Genomic DNA, 14,915 nt, shown 5'->3' with positions numbered 1-14,915 from the left:
GTTTTTTTGTCATGGGGGTGAGCTTAGCTATTATAGGAGGTGTGTAGCTAAGCTCTAGCTTCTCATCTCAAGGAGGTGAGCTTAGCTATTAGAGAGGTATGTATAGCTAAGCTCTAGCTTCTTTAGGAATCTTCTTAAGGAAGCTTCTCAAGGAGGTGAGCTTAGTTATGAGAGGGGTGTGTGTAGCTAAGCTCTAGCTTCTCAAGGAAGTTTTCTCAAAGAAGCTTCTCAAGGAAGTTTTCTCAAGAAAGCTTCTCAAGGAAGCTACCTAGTCTATAAATAGAAGCATGTGTAACACTTGTTGTAACTTTGATGAATGCGAGTCTTGTGAGACACAACTCAAAGTTCAACTTCTCTCCCTTTTTTCTTCCTTCAATTTCGTGCTCCCCCCTCTCTCTTTCTCTCCCTCTTTCTTTTCCTCCATTGAAGCATCCTTCCAAGGCTCATCTTGGTGGTGAAGCTCCTTCTTCCATGGCTTATTCCCTAGTGGATGGCGCCTCTTCTCCTTTGTCTTCCGCTGCATCTCCATGGTGGAAAATCACCATTAAAGGACCTCATTGAAGCTCAAAGATCCAGCCTCCATAGAAGCTCCACAAGCAAGCTTCCATCAGTGATGGCACTCACATTTTTCAGATTCTACACAGTTTGTGAAGGCAATTTGTCAGAATTTTGGGACTGAGTTTGGTTCAACTGAGTAGCCATCTACCCCATCTGATTTGTCAAACTCTGAATGGAGGCTTTTGTCTCTTGCTAAAATTGCATATTCTGGATGGTCATTTGCCTCACTAACTCTTCTAAGGAAGGTTGAGGAGGGGCCTCAATTGCTTGTTGTCTTTGTTGTTGCTGCTACTGTATTGGAGGAGGAACATATGGCTTGCTTGGACTAGCAACACTCTGAAAAGGATGGACAGGCTGTTGTTGTTGAGAAGGACTTGTCCATCTCAGATTTGGATGATTCCTCCAACCTGGATTGTATCTGTTGCTTGAAAGATCATAATTATTCTATTGTTGTTGGTTTTGCTGCTGAGGAGGTCTATTATAAATGTTTGCAGCATAAGCTTCAGGTTGCTCATTGACTCCAGATTGCTGTAAAGAAGGACAGAGATCTGTATGGTGATCTACAGAAGAACATAGACCATAGACTCTTGCAACAGGTGTAGATTTCTGATTCATGGCAAGCTGAGCTACCAGGTTGACCAAGACATCAAGTTTTCCTTCAAGCTTTTTATTTTCAGTAGATGAAGATGAATCCGTGACCACCTTATGAACTCCTCTAAGAATAATAGCATCATTTCTTGCATTGAATTGTTAGAAGTTGGAAGCCATCTTCTCAATCAAATTCCTAGTCTCAATAGGGGTCATATCACCAAGAGCTCCACCACTGGCAGCATCAATCATACTCTTCTCCATGTTGCTAAGTCCCTCATAGAAATATTGAAGAAGGAGTTGCTCAGAAATCTGGTGGTGAGGGCAGCTTGCAGACAATTTCTTGAATCTTTCCAAGTACTCATACAGGCTTTCTCCACTAAGTTGCCTGATGCCTGAAATGTCTTTTCTGATGGCAGTGGTCCTAGATGCAGGGAAGAATTTGCCCAAGAACACCCTCTTAAGGTTATCCCAGCTGAAAATGGACCTAGGAGCAAGATAGTATAGCCAATCTTTTGCCACTCCCTCCAAAGAATGAGGAAAAGCCTTTAGAAAGATATGATCTTCTTGGACATCAGGGGGCTTCATGGTGAAACAAACAATATGGAACTCCTTAAGATGCTTATGAGGATCTTCACCTGCAAGACCATGAAACTTGGGTAGCAAATGTATTAGTCCAGTCTTGAGAACATATGGAACACCCTCATCAGGATATTGAATGCACAAGCTTTCATAAGTGAAATCAGGTGCAGCCATCTCCCTAAGAGTCCTCTCACGAGGTGGAGGTTGAGCCATGTTCTCAGTATGAAAATTAGTAGTGGAATGCTCAAAATCAGAATATTCAGAATCACCCTCAATAGAATGCTCAGAATGTTCAAAATGCACAGAATGACCAGGATGCACACTATCTATGAAAGGTTCTATCTATTTCAAGATCAAAGGGTTGTAAATCACCTGGATTGCCCCTAGTCATGCACTATATGCAGCAAATAGTGTGTTTCTCAACAAGCACCTAACAAGGGGGTAAAACTACAACTATACTCAAACAATATCAAAATGAGCAGAAATTTTGTGAGGAACACCCTAAAATCATGAAAAGATAGCACAAAAAATTTCAAACAAAAATTCAAAGTCTAACTATGAAAAATACCTAAGCAAAGTTTAGAAAAATATGATAATAATACTTGAAAAATAAAAAAAAACTTAGTAAACGGATGATTTTTGGAGCTTGGGAGACCCCAACTGGCTATAGAGGTTTGTCACAATACGGGAAATTTTTTTCTACCCCAAATGCATATATAATAATAGTCGTTCTGATACCCGGAGCAAAAGTTATGGCCGTTTTAAGTTTTGCTAAAAACAAGTTCCCAAAATTTTTGTCCCTCTCAAATACTGCCACACGAAGTGCTCCTGGTATTTTTCACACAAAATATGGATCAAAAGAAGCTACCACAAAAAAATTAGCCAAAAATAACAACTCTAATTATCAAAACAAAAATCGCTAATTAAATTGCAAAATCAGTCGCTAATTCCCAATCGCTAATCACTGTTCACAGCCAAACACAAAGTTGAAACAGTCATTGAATCAGTCGCTAAACAAGGGATGCAACTGAAATACAAAACAGAACACTACACAAAATAAGATAACTAAACACTATTATGAACCTTTGGCCCACTGCTCCCCGACAACGGTGCCAAATTTGATCGAGGCCGTACCCGAATCAAATAAACATTAAAAATACAGTATCTAGGAAGTGATCCTAACTCGTCTCCCAACGAGCAACGGTCAACCAAACGTTTAAAACAGATAGTAATAAAACAATAACGAATTGGAGGGGCGGGGAGGGCTGTTTGTTTTTGTAATTTAAACAGCGAGCAAATTTAATTAGAAAATATCAAAATTAAAACACGTTGTTTCCCCTTGATTCACAAGCAAGTCTCTTATCCTTGGTTACGAGAATTTATCCTTTATCAGTTCAACCACTTAATCCAACTCTAAATTAAATTACTAAGCAAAATTTAACATAAGGCTGTCATTATGTGAGTAAGCAACACATACACCAATTAATCATGAACGGAACTGATCATTAAGCATGAACGTAAATTAAGCGCAGAGACAATTAATCAAGCACTAAGCATGCATGGATTAATAGCAACAAATGCAAAGTAATTGGTGAAGAGGAAAAACTTATTAGAATTCAATAGTAATAATAAAACCTCAAACAGAGTTGTGCTTGATCCTCAAGAGAAAACAACACTGGAGACTTAGCCTTCCATTAATCAGTAGAAAATGAAATTGCAGATTGAAGCATAAAATGAAATTGCAGATTGAAGCAGAAAATGAATTTTATTGCTACGTGAATACTAAAAATTGGAATTGCAAAACCTAAAATTATTCTTTCTCCCTAAACGAAAAGACTCCCTAAACTAAAACCTTGGTGCTTTTATATAGGTTCTCAGCCCCCAAAGCTTACAAATTTGTTTTAAGTCCATGCCCATTAATAAAATAAAATCTGGACAAGATAAGATAAGATTTGATAAAATAGAATCTAGATGAAATAAAATCTAGATAAGATAAGATAAAATCTAGATGAAATAATATCTAGATGAGATAAAATCTGGATAAGATAAGATTTTGTAGAATAAAACTGTTTGCTCTTTTCAGTTCAAGCCCAATTCCGGATTCAAGCCCAATTGATTATAATTCTCCTGAAATTAAATTAAAAACACAAAATTAGTCCAGTAGGCCCAAATAATAAAACTGCATAATTAATTTGACAATTAAGGCTAATTAGTAATTAAAATGGTGATAAAACGGGTTAAGAAATAGGAGAAAATGATGACACATCACCTTACCTATATTATGGAGCCTTATATACAAGACCCAAAAATAAGGAAACCTTAATCTAATATGTACAAAGATAAGCGGGCTCATACATAGCTCATGGGCCCGAAATCTACCCTAAGGCTCAGGAGAACCCTAGGGCCTTCTCTTTCATCTCTGGCCCAATCTTCTTGGAGTCTTCTATCCAATGCCCTTACAGGGTAGGATTGCATCACTACTTGAGCTGCCAGATCCCTCCACCTTTGGGCGTATTCTTTGAAAAATTCATGCTCCTTCTTACACATGCTCTATAGCTACATTCTATCTGGAGCCATATTAGAATTGTACTGATACTGCCTAATGAAGGCAACCATTAGGTCCTTCCAAGAATGGACTCGGGAAGGTTCTAGATTAGTATACCAGGTGACGGCTGCCCCAGTAACACTTTCCTAGAAGAAATGCATCAATGATTTTTCATCTTTTGCGTATGCCCCCATTTTCCTGCAGTACATCTTTAGGTGATTCTTGGGGTAAGTAGTCCCCTTATATTTATCGAAATCCGCCACCTTGAACTTCGGAGGGATAATGACGTCGGGCACTAGGCACAATTCTGCCATGTCAGCAAAGGCATAATCTCCGCCTCCTTCAATAGCCCTCAGCCTCTCCTCTATGTGATCAAATTTTCCTTTTTCCACCATGGCAAGAGGCAGTCTTTCCACCGCAAAATGTAAGGGTTGTGGTTGTGGGCGATATTGAGTGCCCCCCAAAGTGTTTGGCAGGGGTATGCCACCAAACGCTTGCCTCTCAGTGGCATATCCGAGGCAAGGCTCGGAGTCGGCTAAAGTGTGGCCTCGGGGTACTTCATGTGTCTCCCCCATGGGTTGAGGGACTTGTGCCTGACCAGATTGGGGTTGTTGGCTCTCAATGAGTATAGGAGTAGAGTTATCGACATTCTCATCGGGAGCGTGTGCAACATTGGGTGGTGTATAGTTGGGAGGCAAGCCATATGGTGGGAAGGAATTCTTGCTTTGGACCTACACAAAATAGAGGCCACCCGCACTTCCCAATGCTTCGCCTCCTTGACCTACCATATCCGAGGCTGGGCGATTTACTTGGTTGAGGCCAAATGAGTGAGTTGGGTCCACCTCAGTGGCGGTACTTACGGCAATGACTGTAGCCATGTTGACCTCCATCATTTTTCTCATACTCATCATGGCTTCCATCATTGTGGTCATTTGCTCTTTCATGGCCTCCATGTCAACCTTCATCTGCTCTTGCACCTCCTTTATTTCACTCATCACTCTAGCTTTGGCACGCGTTCAGTAAGGGCATCATAAAGTGCGTTCTTTCCTTATGATTACAATGATTACGGTTCTGATTTTCAAGGAAATAATGCAGTTAGCAATGCATCCAAATGTGAAAAGAAGAATAAGCATGGATGTATGTGAATGATATATTGTTGAAGTATTGCAAGTTTTACACAAGACATTCAGTAGAACATAGGGTCGAATCAATTTAGATTTTCATTAAAGCAACATGGTTCATCACATCTTATCAGAGTTGTCGCAACCTACCCTTCGGCGGGAGGGCGACGCGAGGGCTCACGGGTGCGTCTTCCAAGAAAAGAAAATGCACGGAGTCGCCACCAACATTTATTTGAGGAAAACGTCGGAAAAACCAGAAAAAGACGTGGTCTACGAACTTTAAGTAAAAGGTTCAGGAGTTGTATTTATGCATGGGGAAGGTATTAGCACCCCACGCGTCCGTCACAAGGGACGACAGCTGTCGCAACCTACCCTTCGGCGGGAGGGCGACGCGTGACTCGCGGGTTGCGTGTTCCACGAAAGGAATACGCGCGGAGTCGCCACCAACGTTTATTTGAGGAAAACGTCGGAAAAACCGGAAAAGACGCGATCTACGAACTTTTAAGTGAAAGGTTCGGGAGTTGTATTTACGCACGGGGAAGGTATTAGCACCCCACACGTCCGTCCCAAGGGACGGCAGCCTTTAATCGAATGTGCAAACATGACTTTGATTTTTACGTTCCCTTTTATGTCCTTATATCCTTTATACCCTTTTTATATTTTTTCTTTTTTGTGGTCGACAAGGGTGTTTCCCTTTGCTCCTACGTATTCCTCAATTTGGGATGAGAAAATCAGACCTACGTAGTTCTTTCGGAACAAAGTGTTTGGCTAAGTTGTTTTTTATCTTTTTGCAAGATATATTTTGATTGAACAAAAAGGTCATTTGAGGTGTTGGACCATTAAATGATCTTTTGATTTTGAAAGGAGAGAAACGTTAAGGTGTTGGACCATTAACGATCTCTCGGGGTGGTCGACAAAAGCGGGGCTTTTGCTCCTACGTATCCTCAATTGCGATGAGGAAATCAGACCTACGTAGTTCTTGCAAAAGCGGTAAAGTCACATGTTGATTTTATGCTTTTGAACGGTCCATGTTAACCGATAAAAGCAAAGAGGACCGTTTAAGGCGTTGGGCCTTAAAACGGTTTTTAGTGATTTTTCGGACAAAACTTGATTTGTGAGTTGATTTTAGTCTTAGTTTCACTTTGATTATTAATCAATTCATTCAAGGAAACTTCCAATGAAAAACGTCCGATTGATTTTTTTTTATTATCTTATTCAAAGATATTTTGATTATTTTATTATTATTTTTCAAGATATTTTGATTTTTTTATTATTATTTTACCTTTTTTGGTTTAACCGAGGTTATAGCGTGAACGATCGGTTAGATTTCGTTTTAACAGTGATTAAACGAGATTACAACACAAATGATCGGTTGAAATTCATTTTATCATTTATTAGACGAGAAAACGACTTAAATAAATGGTTAAAGCACGTTAAAAACTGAAGAAAAGAAAACTGAAAGTAAACGAAATTAAAGTGAAAGTACACAAAACAAGAAATGAATTGAAAGTCTCGGATTCGAAAACTTACCCGTTGAAGAACGAAGAACGAACGAAGAACGGATGAAGAACGGTGAAGAACGATGAAGAATTTCCACAGAATCGCTTACGGAAGCGTTTCGGAAGCGCCTCGGCTTAGATTTTCTTCACGGAAACGATTTTTCCAAGCAAATTCGAAAGAGAGAGAAGTGCCAAAGGGGCTGAACATTTTGAAACAGCTCCCCCCTCCCCTATTTATAGAAAAAAAGGAGGTGCTTGCCGCCCAAAGACTTAATGAAGAAGATTTCTAAGCGCACCCGAATTACTAAGTTCACCCCCCTTTTCGTATTTTACGGAAAAGTTACGGAAGCCTTACGGAACTGTTTTCGAATTTGATTTTCATCTTTTTTCTTTTCCCTTTTACCAATGTTAAGTGGAATATGCTTACCCAAGGTTTTCGGAAATTTTACGGAAGTATTACGGAAGCCGCGGAAGCCCCGAAAACCATTTTTCAAAAACGTGGAGGAGCTTGCCGCCCAGTTGCTTCCTCCTTAAGCAACCCAACTTCCAAAATGTTCTAGAAGGGCCTAGATTTGAATTGCTATTTACACCCCTATCTTGATAAGTTCACCCCCTTACCTTTTTTGGTGATTCTTTTTTTCGTAAAGTTACGGAAACTTACGAATCTCGTAACGATACTTGTTTTCTTTCCGTAATGTTACGGAACCTTGCGGATTACATAATCATCCCCTTTTTGACTTACGGAATGTTACGGAATCTCACTTAATTATGCAACGATGCTTCCATTTGATTTCCGGTGTGTCACGGAAACTTACGGATTGTGCATCAATATTTTTTGGTTTTCCGGCATGTCCTGGAATTTCACAAATAGCCTAATGATGGGTGCCAAGCACCTCACAAGGACCAAAGAAAGGTCGCATGTCATCAAGCAAAGGTCCCCTGACGAAATTAGGGTATGACAGTTGCCCCTCTTTACTTGTCTTTTATTGGAGATAAAAGGAAAGTAAAGATAAGACACTAATTTCGTTCCTCTCGATTTGACGAGAGTCGCGGGCGACCATAAAATCTCCACATGCAAATGACTTGTTGTTCCCAGAATTTCACAAATTGCCTAATGATGGGTGCCAAGCACCTCACAAGGACCAAAGAAAGGTCGCATGTCATCAAGCAAAGGTACCCGGACGAAAATTAGTGTATGACACTAATTTCGCTCCTCTCGGTTGACGAGAGTCGCGGGTTACCATGACTTGTCGTTCCTAGAATTTCACAAATTGCCTAATGATGGATGCCAAGCACCTCACAAGGACCAAAGAATGGTCGCATGTCATCAAGCAAAGGTCCCCGGACGAAAATCAGTGTATGACACTAATTTCGCTCCTCTCGGTTGACGAGAGTCGCGGGTGACCATGACTTATCGTTCCTAGAATTTCACAAATTGCCTAATGATGGATGCCAAGCACCTCACAAGGACCAAAGAATGGTCGCATGTCATCAAGCAAAAGGTCCCCGGACGAAAATCAGTGTATGACACTAATTTCGCTCCTCTCGGTTGACGAGAGTCGCGGGTGACCATGAAATTTCCGCATGTAAATGACTTGTTGTTCCCGGAGGAACAAAAGGTGCAGAAGACTATGTCAGTCTCTGCATGCTATCAAGCGTTCTGTCTTACAGATAACAAAAGAATGTTTATACGGATAACCACTCGGGTATTTCCGCGTATCATCGGGCCCGCCGCCTCTGGATGATACAAGGGTGCAGAATGACCAAATTTGGTCTCTGCTTGTCATCGGGCCCGCCGCCTCTGGATGACAAAAGGGTGCGGATAACCGTAAGGTATCTCCGCGTATCATCGGGCCCGCCGCCTCTGGATGATACAAGGGTGCAGAATGACCAAACTTGGTCTCTGCTTGTCATCGGGCCCGCCGCCTCTGGATGACAAAAGGGTGCGAATAACCATAAGGTATCTCCGCGTATCATCGGGCCCGCCGCCTCTGGATGATACAAGGGTGCAGAATGACCAAACTTGGTCTCTGCTTGTCATCGGGCCCGCCGCCTCTGGATGACAAAAGGGTGCGGATAACCGTAAGGTATCTCCGCGTATCATCGGGCCCGCCGCCTCTGGATGATACAAGGGTGCAGAATGACCAAACTTGGTCTCTGCTTGTCATCGGGCCCGCCGCCTCTGGATGACAAAAGGGTGCGGATAACCGTAAGGTATCTCCGCGTATCATCGGGCCCGCCGCCTCTAGATGATACAAGGGTGCACGTCACATGACCTCAGGGTCAGTATGACAAAGATTATGGGGCGGCCGACAAAAGCAAAGCTCTTGCTCCTACGTATCCTCCAATGAGGAACTCAGACCTACGTAGTTCTGGATAACTTGTGAGACTTGAAAAGTCTCCATCGGAAAATGATGACATCTCCGGAAAGGGCAAAGATGACCATATTGGTCTCTGCTCGTCAATCACACTTGGGGTCACTGAATGACGAGGTGCGGATAATCGTAAGGTGTCTCCGCGGGCTACCAGCTCTTGAGTCATGGCAACAAAAGGCGGTATGGTCGACAAAAGCGAGGCTCTTGCTCCTACGTATCCTCCAATGAGGAACTCAGACCTACGTAGTTCTGGATAACTTGTGAGACTTGAAAAAGTCTCGGTGTTTTCTTTACTAAAATGCAAACATGCTTTAGTAAAGAGATAAATATTCCAACTGATTAGAGCAGCATACGCTTTTTTGAGTGAAAAACAATGCGTTTACCGGGGAAGGAGAGTCTGCTGATGAAATCCCCCCATAACCTTATATGAGATTTTGGATGTTAGCATTTTGTTTCTAAATGACCATTTAGAGGAAACACTGGGTTCGACAAAAATAGAAGAAATCCACTCAAAGTGTATCAATCTCGCACAGGTAAGTGTTTTATCCTAATTCCGAACCATAGATATGTCATGACTTAACTTTGCAAATTATTTCCTATCAAATCAAAAATTACATGTGTGATCATGGATCAATAGGACTTCCCTTGGGAATGGGTTCTTTTGGTGGGTTTTTCGGCTTTTGTGTGTTTTTGGCTTTTGATTTTTCTGGCTTTTTCTTTTTCTGTTTTTTTTTTGTTTAGTGCGGGGCGAGAAAAAAAAGTCGCTAGCGCACGGGATTTTGGTTGGTAATCAAAGGGAGAAGACCATTTTAGGTCGTGGTTTCCTTTCCTTCCCTTTTTGTTCATTTGGTGACAATTCTGTATTGTTCAGATATTGTCCGGTCCAAAGACTTCTCTGCACATTTCTTCTGTTTTCTTTCGATCCTTGATCAGGAGCTTTCTTTCCTCCTTTTCTCTTTTTTCTTTCTCCCATTCTTTGATTGGGAATTTTCTTTCTTTTCTTTTTGCTTTCTCCCACTCTTTGATTGGGAATTTCCTTTCTTTTCTTTTTTTGCTTTCTCTTTGATTGGAAATTTTCCTTCTTTTCTTTTTTGGCTAAGGATTATGGTGAGTCAGGATTTTGGCTCAAGGTTTGTAGAATGGCTAGACATGATACATGTCGGGGTTTGGTTTGGCTCAAGGATAAAAGGGATGCCCCACATTATTTCCATGACACAAATGCAAAAATGATGATTTGGAAACTTTATGCAAAACTGGTCATGCATGCACCTATGCGGACACTCAAGTGTCAAATTTTTATGGTCATGTGATGCTAGGGCTCAGGATTCATTTCCTCTATTTTAAATCAACCCAATGTTTCCAAAATATGTTCTTTTATCAATTTGTGCATTCATCCGAGTCCATTTCGGGCGTCCGGGGAAAACTTCACAGCATTCACCCTTCAGGTGTATACCCATTTTTTTCAAAAACTAGTTATGATCAGTGAATTTTTTTTCCAAAGAAAAGTTGGAAATCATCTCTTTTCAAAAGCATGTTGGTTTTTCAGCTTGACAACTTATTTTTTTCTTTTTTTTTTCTTCTTTTTTTTATCATTATCATTTGTTTATTTCTTTTTCTTGTTTGTTTTTGTTTTTTTTTTTCCTTTTTTTTTCATGAGGTATTTTGCTACCTAAACATGTGTATATTTTTGTGAGGTATTTTTGCTATATACATGCATATCCAAGGTATCTTGCTACCTAAACATACATATATATATTTTGTGAGGTATCTTTTTGCTACGTACATGCATATCTAAGGTATCTTGCTGCCTAAACATACATATATATATTTTGTGAAGTATTTTTTTGTTTACATACATGCATATCTAAGGTATTTTTCTACCTAAACATACATATATATATATTTTGTGAAGTGTTTTTTTGTTTACATACATGCATATCTAAGGTATTTTCACTACCTAAACATACATATATATGTTTTGTAAGGTATGACTACCTTCCGAGCTTGCGCTTGTTTTATTTAAATTCCCAGGATCATGAGCAACTAGGTGCGTCCTACTATAAAAAGTGATCAAATAGCAGGCAGAAATTTAAAAGGTACTAGGTTGCCTCCTAGTAGCGCTTCTTTAACGTCTTGAGCTGGACGCCTTATGACTTGTCGGTCACTGACCTAGTACTTTGCTTACCTTTGGCTTTGGACTTGGTTGCCTATTGGTCGGCCATGTGTCGTAGGCAATACTCAAACCTTTTTGTGGATGAGCAGAGGTGAACTCTAGAGGTGGTGGCGGTGTGTCTATTGCCCGCTACCGGCCATCCCAATGCTGCTGTGGTGTTTCGCCCTGCGCCTGCCTGGAGACGCAGTACTTCTTGATGAAAGCTCGATTAGTAGGGGGCCTGATGCCCTTGCTGGAGGTGACAGGTACTCCGTAGAACTGACAGAGACCCGTAATTAGAGCTTGACAACTCCAAGACCCTGTTGGACTTCTTCGGGTCCACTGGGTGTCTTGCAAGCGCGATCCCTGCAAACAATAGATGAAATCAGAAATCAGTTGAGCGATATGCATACTTACCTATGATGACGTGACCTTGCCGGGGGGGTACGGGCACCCTGTAGGACTGATAGAGGCCCGTAACCAGAGCTGAAAACCCGAGGGCCCTGTTTGACTTTTTCGGGTCCACTGGGTGTCTTTGTGGGTGCGATCCCTGCAAACAATAGATGGTATCAGAAATCAGTTGAACCATATGCATACTTACCCACGTCGGGACGACACAGACCAACTGATACTTTTGCAGGGGGAGATTGGCATTGCGGTCGCTGGGCAGAATGTTGCTAAGTAGCAATGTCATCTATATCTGTGTAAGAGTGGTCATGTTGGTGCGCATGATCCGCACTCGTCTCTTTGCAGCGGCACGGGTGAAATCTTGCCCCGGTATGCATAGTAGCTGTGTGATAGCCTCCCTTTCTGGTTGTGCTTGCACAGTTGGCCCTCCTCCAATATTAGGGGGTGGCCCAGGAACCGTTAAAAGGAAACTACTGGTCCCTTAACCGGGAGTGCAAGTCTTGGTTAAGCATTTAAGGATAGAGGACCTTAAATTCTCTTAAGGTGCGGATGTGGAGCACACTGAAAATAAGGACACGTAGCCCTCTAAAGGTGAGGGCGTGCAGCCCTCTCAAGGCGAGGATGTGTAGTCCTTTGGAGGTGAGGGCGTGCAGCCCTCTGTTGGCGAGGATGTGTAGTCCTCTTCAAGGTGAGGGAACGCAGCCCTTTGTTGGCGAGGACGTGTAGTCCTCTAAAGGTGAGGGCGTGTAGCCCTACGAAGGTGAGGACATGTAGTCCTCTGATGGCGAGGGCGTGTAGCCCTCTGAAGGTGAGGACGTGTGGTCCTCTAAAGGTGAGGGCGTGTAGCCCTACGAAGGTGAGGACATGTAGTCCTCTGAAGATGAGGGTAACTAGTACCCAAGGCGAGGGCGAGTAGCCCTCTCAAGGCGAGGACGTGTAGTCCTCTGGAGGTGAGGGCGTGCAGCCCTCTGATGGTGAGGACATGTAGTCCTCTCAAGGTGAGGACGTGTAGTCCTCTGGAGGTGAGGGCGTGCAGCCCTCTGATGGTGAGGACATGTAGTCCTCTCAAGGCGAGGACGTTTAGTCCTCTCAAGGTGAGGGTAACTAGTACCCAAGGCGAGGGCGAGTAGCCCTCTCAAGGCGAGGACGTGTAGTCCTCTGGAGGTGAGGGCGTGCAGCCCTCTGATGGTGAGGACATGTAGTCCTCTCAAGGCGAGGACGTGTAGTCCTCTGGAGGTGAGGGCGTGCAGCCCTCTGATGGTGAGGACATGGAGTCCTCTGAAGGCGAGGACGTGTAGTCCTCTAAAGGTGAGGGCGTGTAGCCCTACGTTGGCGAGGACGTGTAGTCCTCTCAAGGTGAGGGCGTGCAGCCCTCTGTTGGCGAGGACGTGTAGTCCTCTAAAGGTGAGGGCGTGTAGCCCTACGAAGGTGAGGACATGCAGTCCTCTGATGGCGAAGGCGTGTAACCCTCTGAAGGTGAGGACATGCAGTCCTCTGATGGCGAGGGCGTGTAGCCCTCTGAAGGTGAGGACATGCAGTCCTCTGAAAGTGAGGACACACAGTCCTCTTAAGGTGAGGGCGTGCAGCCCTCTGTTGGCGAGGACGTGTAGTCCTCTGAAGACCAGGGTACTAGTACCCGAGGGTCCATCCTTATGAGAAAGCAAGAGATCGACTCATCGAGAGAGCCGGTCATCCCAAATTCAAAAGATTTGGACATTTAGATGTAGGGAATCTATGTAGTTAACATGATTTTGAGGGATGCAAATGCATGCAACCTTTGTTGTGAAATTTGGGTAAATGCGGACTTTGTATGAAACAATGCAATGTAATGGAAAGTTGTACAATGTTCATGGCATTCTTTCCCTATTTTGTGATTTTGATTTTGATTTGATTTTTTTTTTTTTTTTGGAAAACACAGATTGACTGCCCTTTTGAAAAAGGTGATAATTCATGCAACCTCATCCTATCTTTTTGCAAATCTCTTCGGGAACTCCCTCAGAGTGTATGTTCTTTTCGATTTAGTCACTTGACCATTTTGGAGTGACGGCAATGGAGTCGTTTGATGTTTAATCAATCCATTGAAATCCTAGGGTTTGTCCCTTTTTTTTGTTAAAAACATCGATGGGTGAGAACTTTTGATCGGCCCCTATGTTCACTTGAGGCTCATGCACGGTGCCCCTCATTGCCCCAGTGTAAGGCTTTGAGGTACCAATCGTTTTCTTTCGTCATGACCTTGTAGGAGGGAACCTATTGGGTGAGAACTTCTAATCTGCCCCTAGGTTCACTTGAGGCTCATGCACGATGCCCCTCATTGCCCCAGTGTAAGGCTTTGAGGTACCAATCGTTGTCTTGTTTTCATAGCCTCGTAGTGAGGAAGAATGAAAGAAGCAGTTGATTCTTGCAAAAAGAATTTTCCAAGGACGAGAAATAGTTGAAGGATTTTTTGATGGATTAAGTCAAATGACTCATATGTAGAAGCAAGATGTTTTGATGTCTTGATGATGCTAAAGGATCAAGTGCTTCTAAGTTTTATTCAAGACAAGAATCCAAGAAAGTCAAGATATATGATCAAGTTGATTTCTAGAATCTTTTGGAAGAAGTTTCCAAATTGAAACAAACAAAGGTTTGACCAAAGAATTCTATCATTTCAATTTGAGATTTGCTCTCTGGTAATCGATTACCAGTAGTTAAAAATATTTTAATTCAAATTTTTAAAACCTGTAATCGATTACATAAGTCTTGTAATTGATTACCAGAGGGGATTTTCAGAAAATAATTTCCAAGAGACATATCTATTCAAATGTTTTATGAACGGCCATTCAAATGTTTTAAAGAGAGTTTTCATTGCCCAAACAGTTTTATCCTCTCGAAAGATCAAGAGTTTTTCTGAACTGAAATGTCTTATCCTCTCAAAAAGATTCCTTGGTCAACCACTTGCATATTCAATAATGAATTTTGATTGGTCTTCATTGTACAATCTATCCCTTTTAAGAGAGACCTCTTCTTCTCTTCTTCTTATTTCTGAAAAAGGGATTAAGAGACCGTGGGTCTCTTGTTGTAGAGGATTCCTGAACACAAGGGAAGGGT

The 14,915-nt window shown here is 42.1% G+C and overlaps 1 non-coding gene across 1 annotated transcript; it reads left to right on the top strand.

Moving 5' to 3' along the window:
- The first annotated feature begins 1,456 nt into the window (after positions 1–1,456).
- LOC114403967 lies at positions 1,457–1,563 on the top strand. The gene has a single exon (XR_003664733.1). It is a non-coding gene; the product is annotated as a small nucleolar RNA R71 (small nucleolar RNA).
- The last annotated feature ends 13,352 nt before the right edge of the window (positions 1,564–14,915 follow it).

Source organism: Glycine soja, chromosome 20 (genome assembly GCF_004193775.1).
Source record: "Glycine soja cultivar W05 chromosome 20, ASM419377v2, whole genome shotgun sequence".
NCBI lineage: Eukaryota > Viridiplantae > Streptophyta > Magnoliopsida > Fabales > Fabaceae > Glycine > Glycine soja.
The sequence above is the reverse complement of the archived record's forward strand: the minus strand, read 5'-3'. Positions and strand labels throughout refer to the sequence as shown.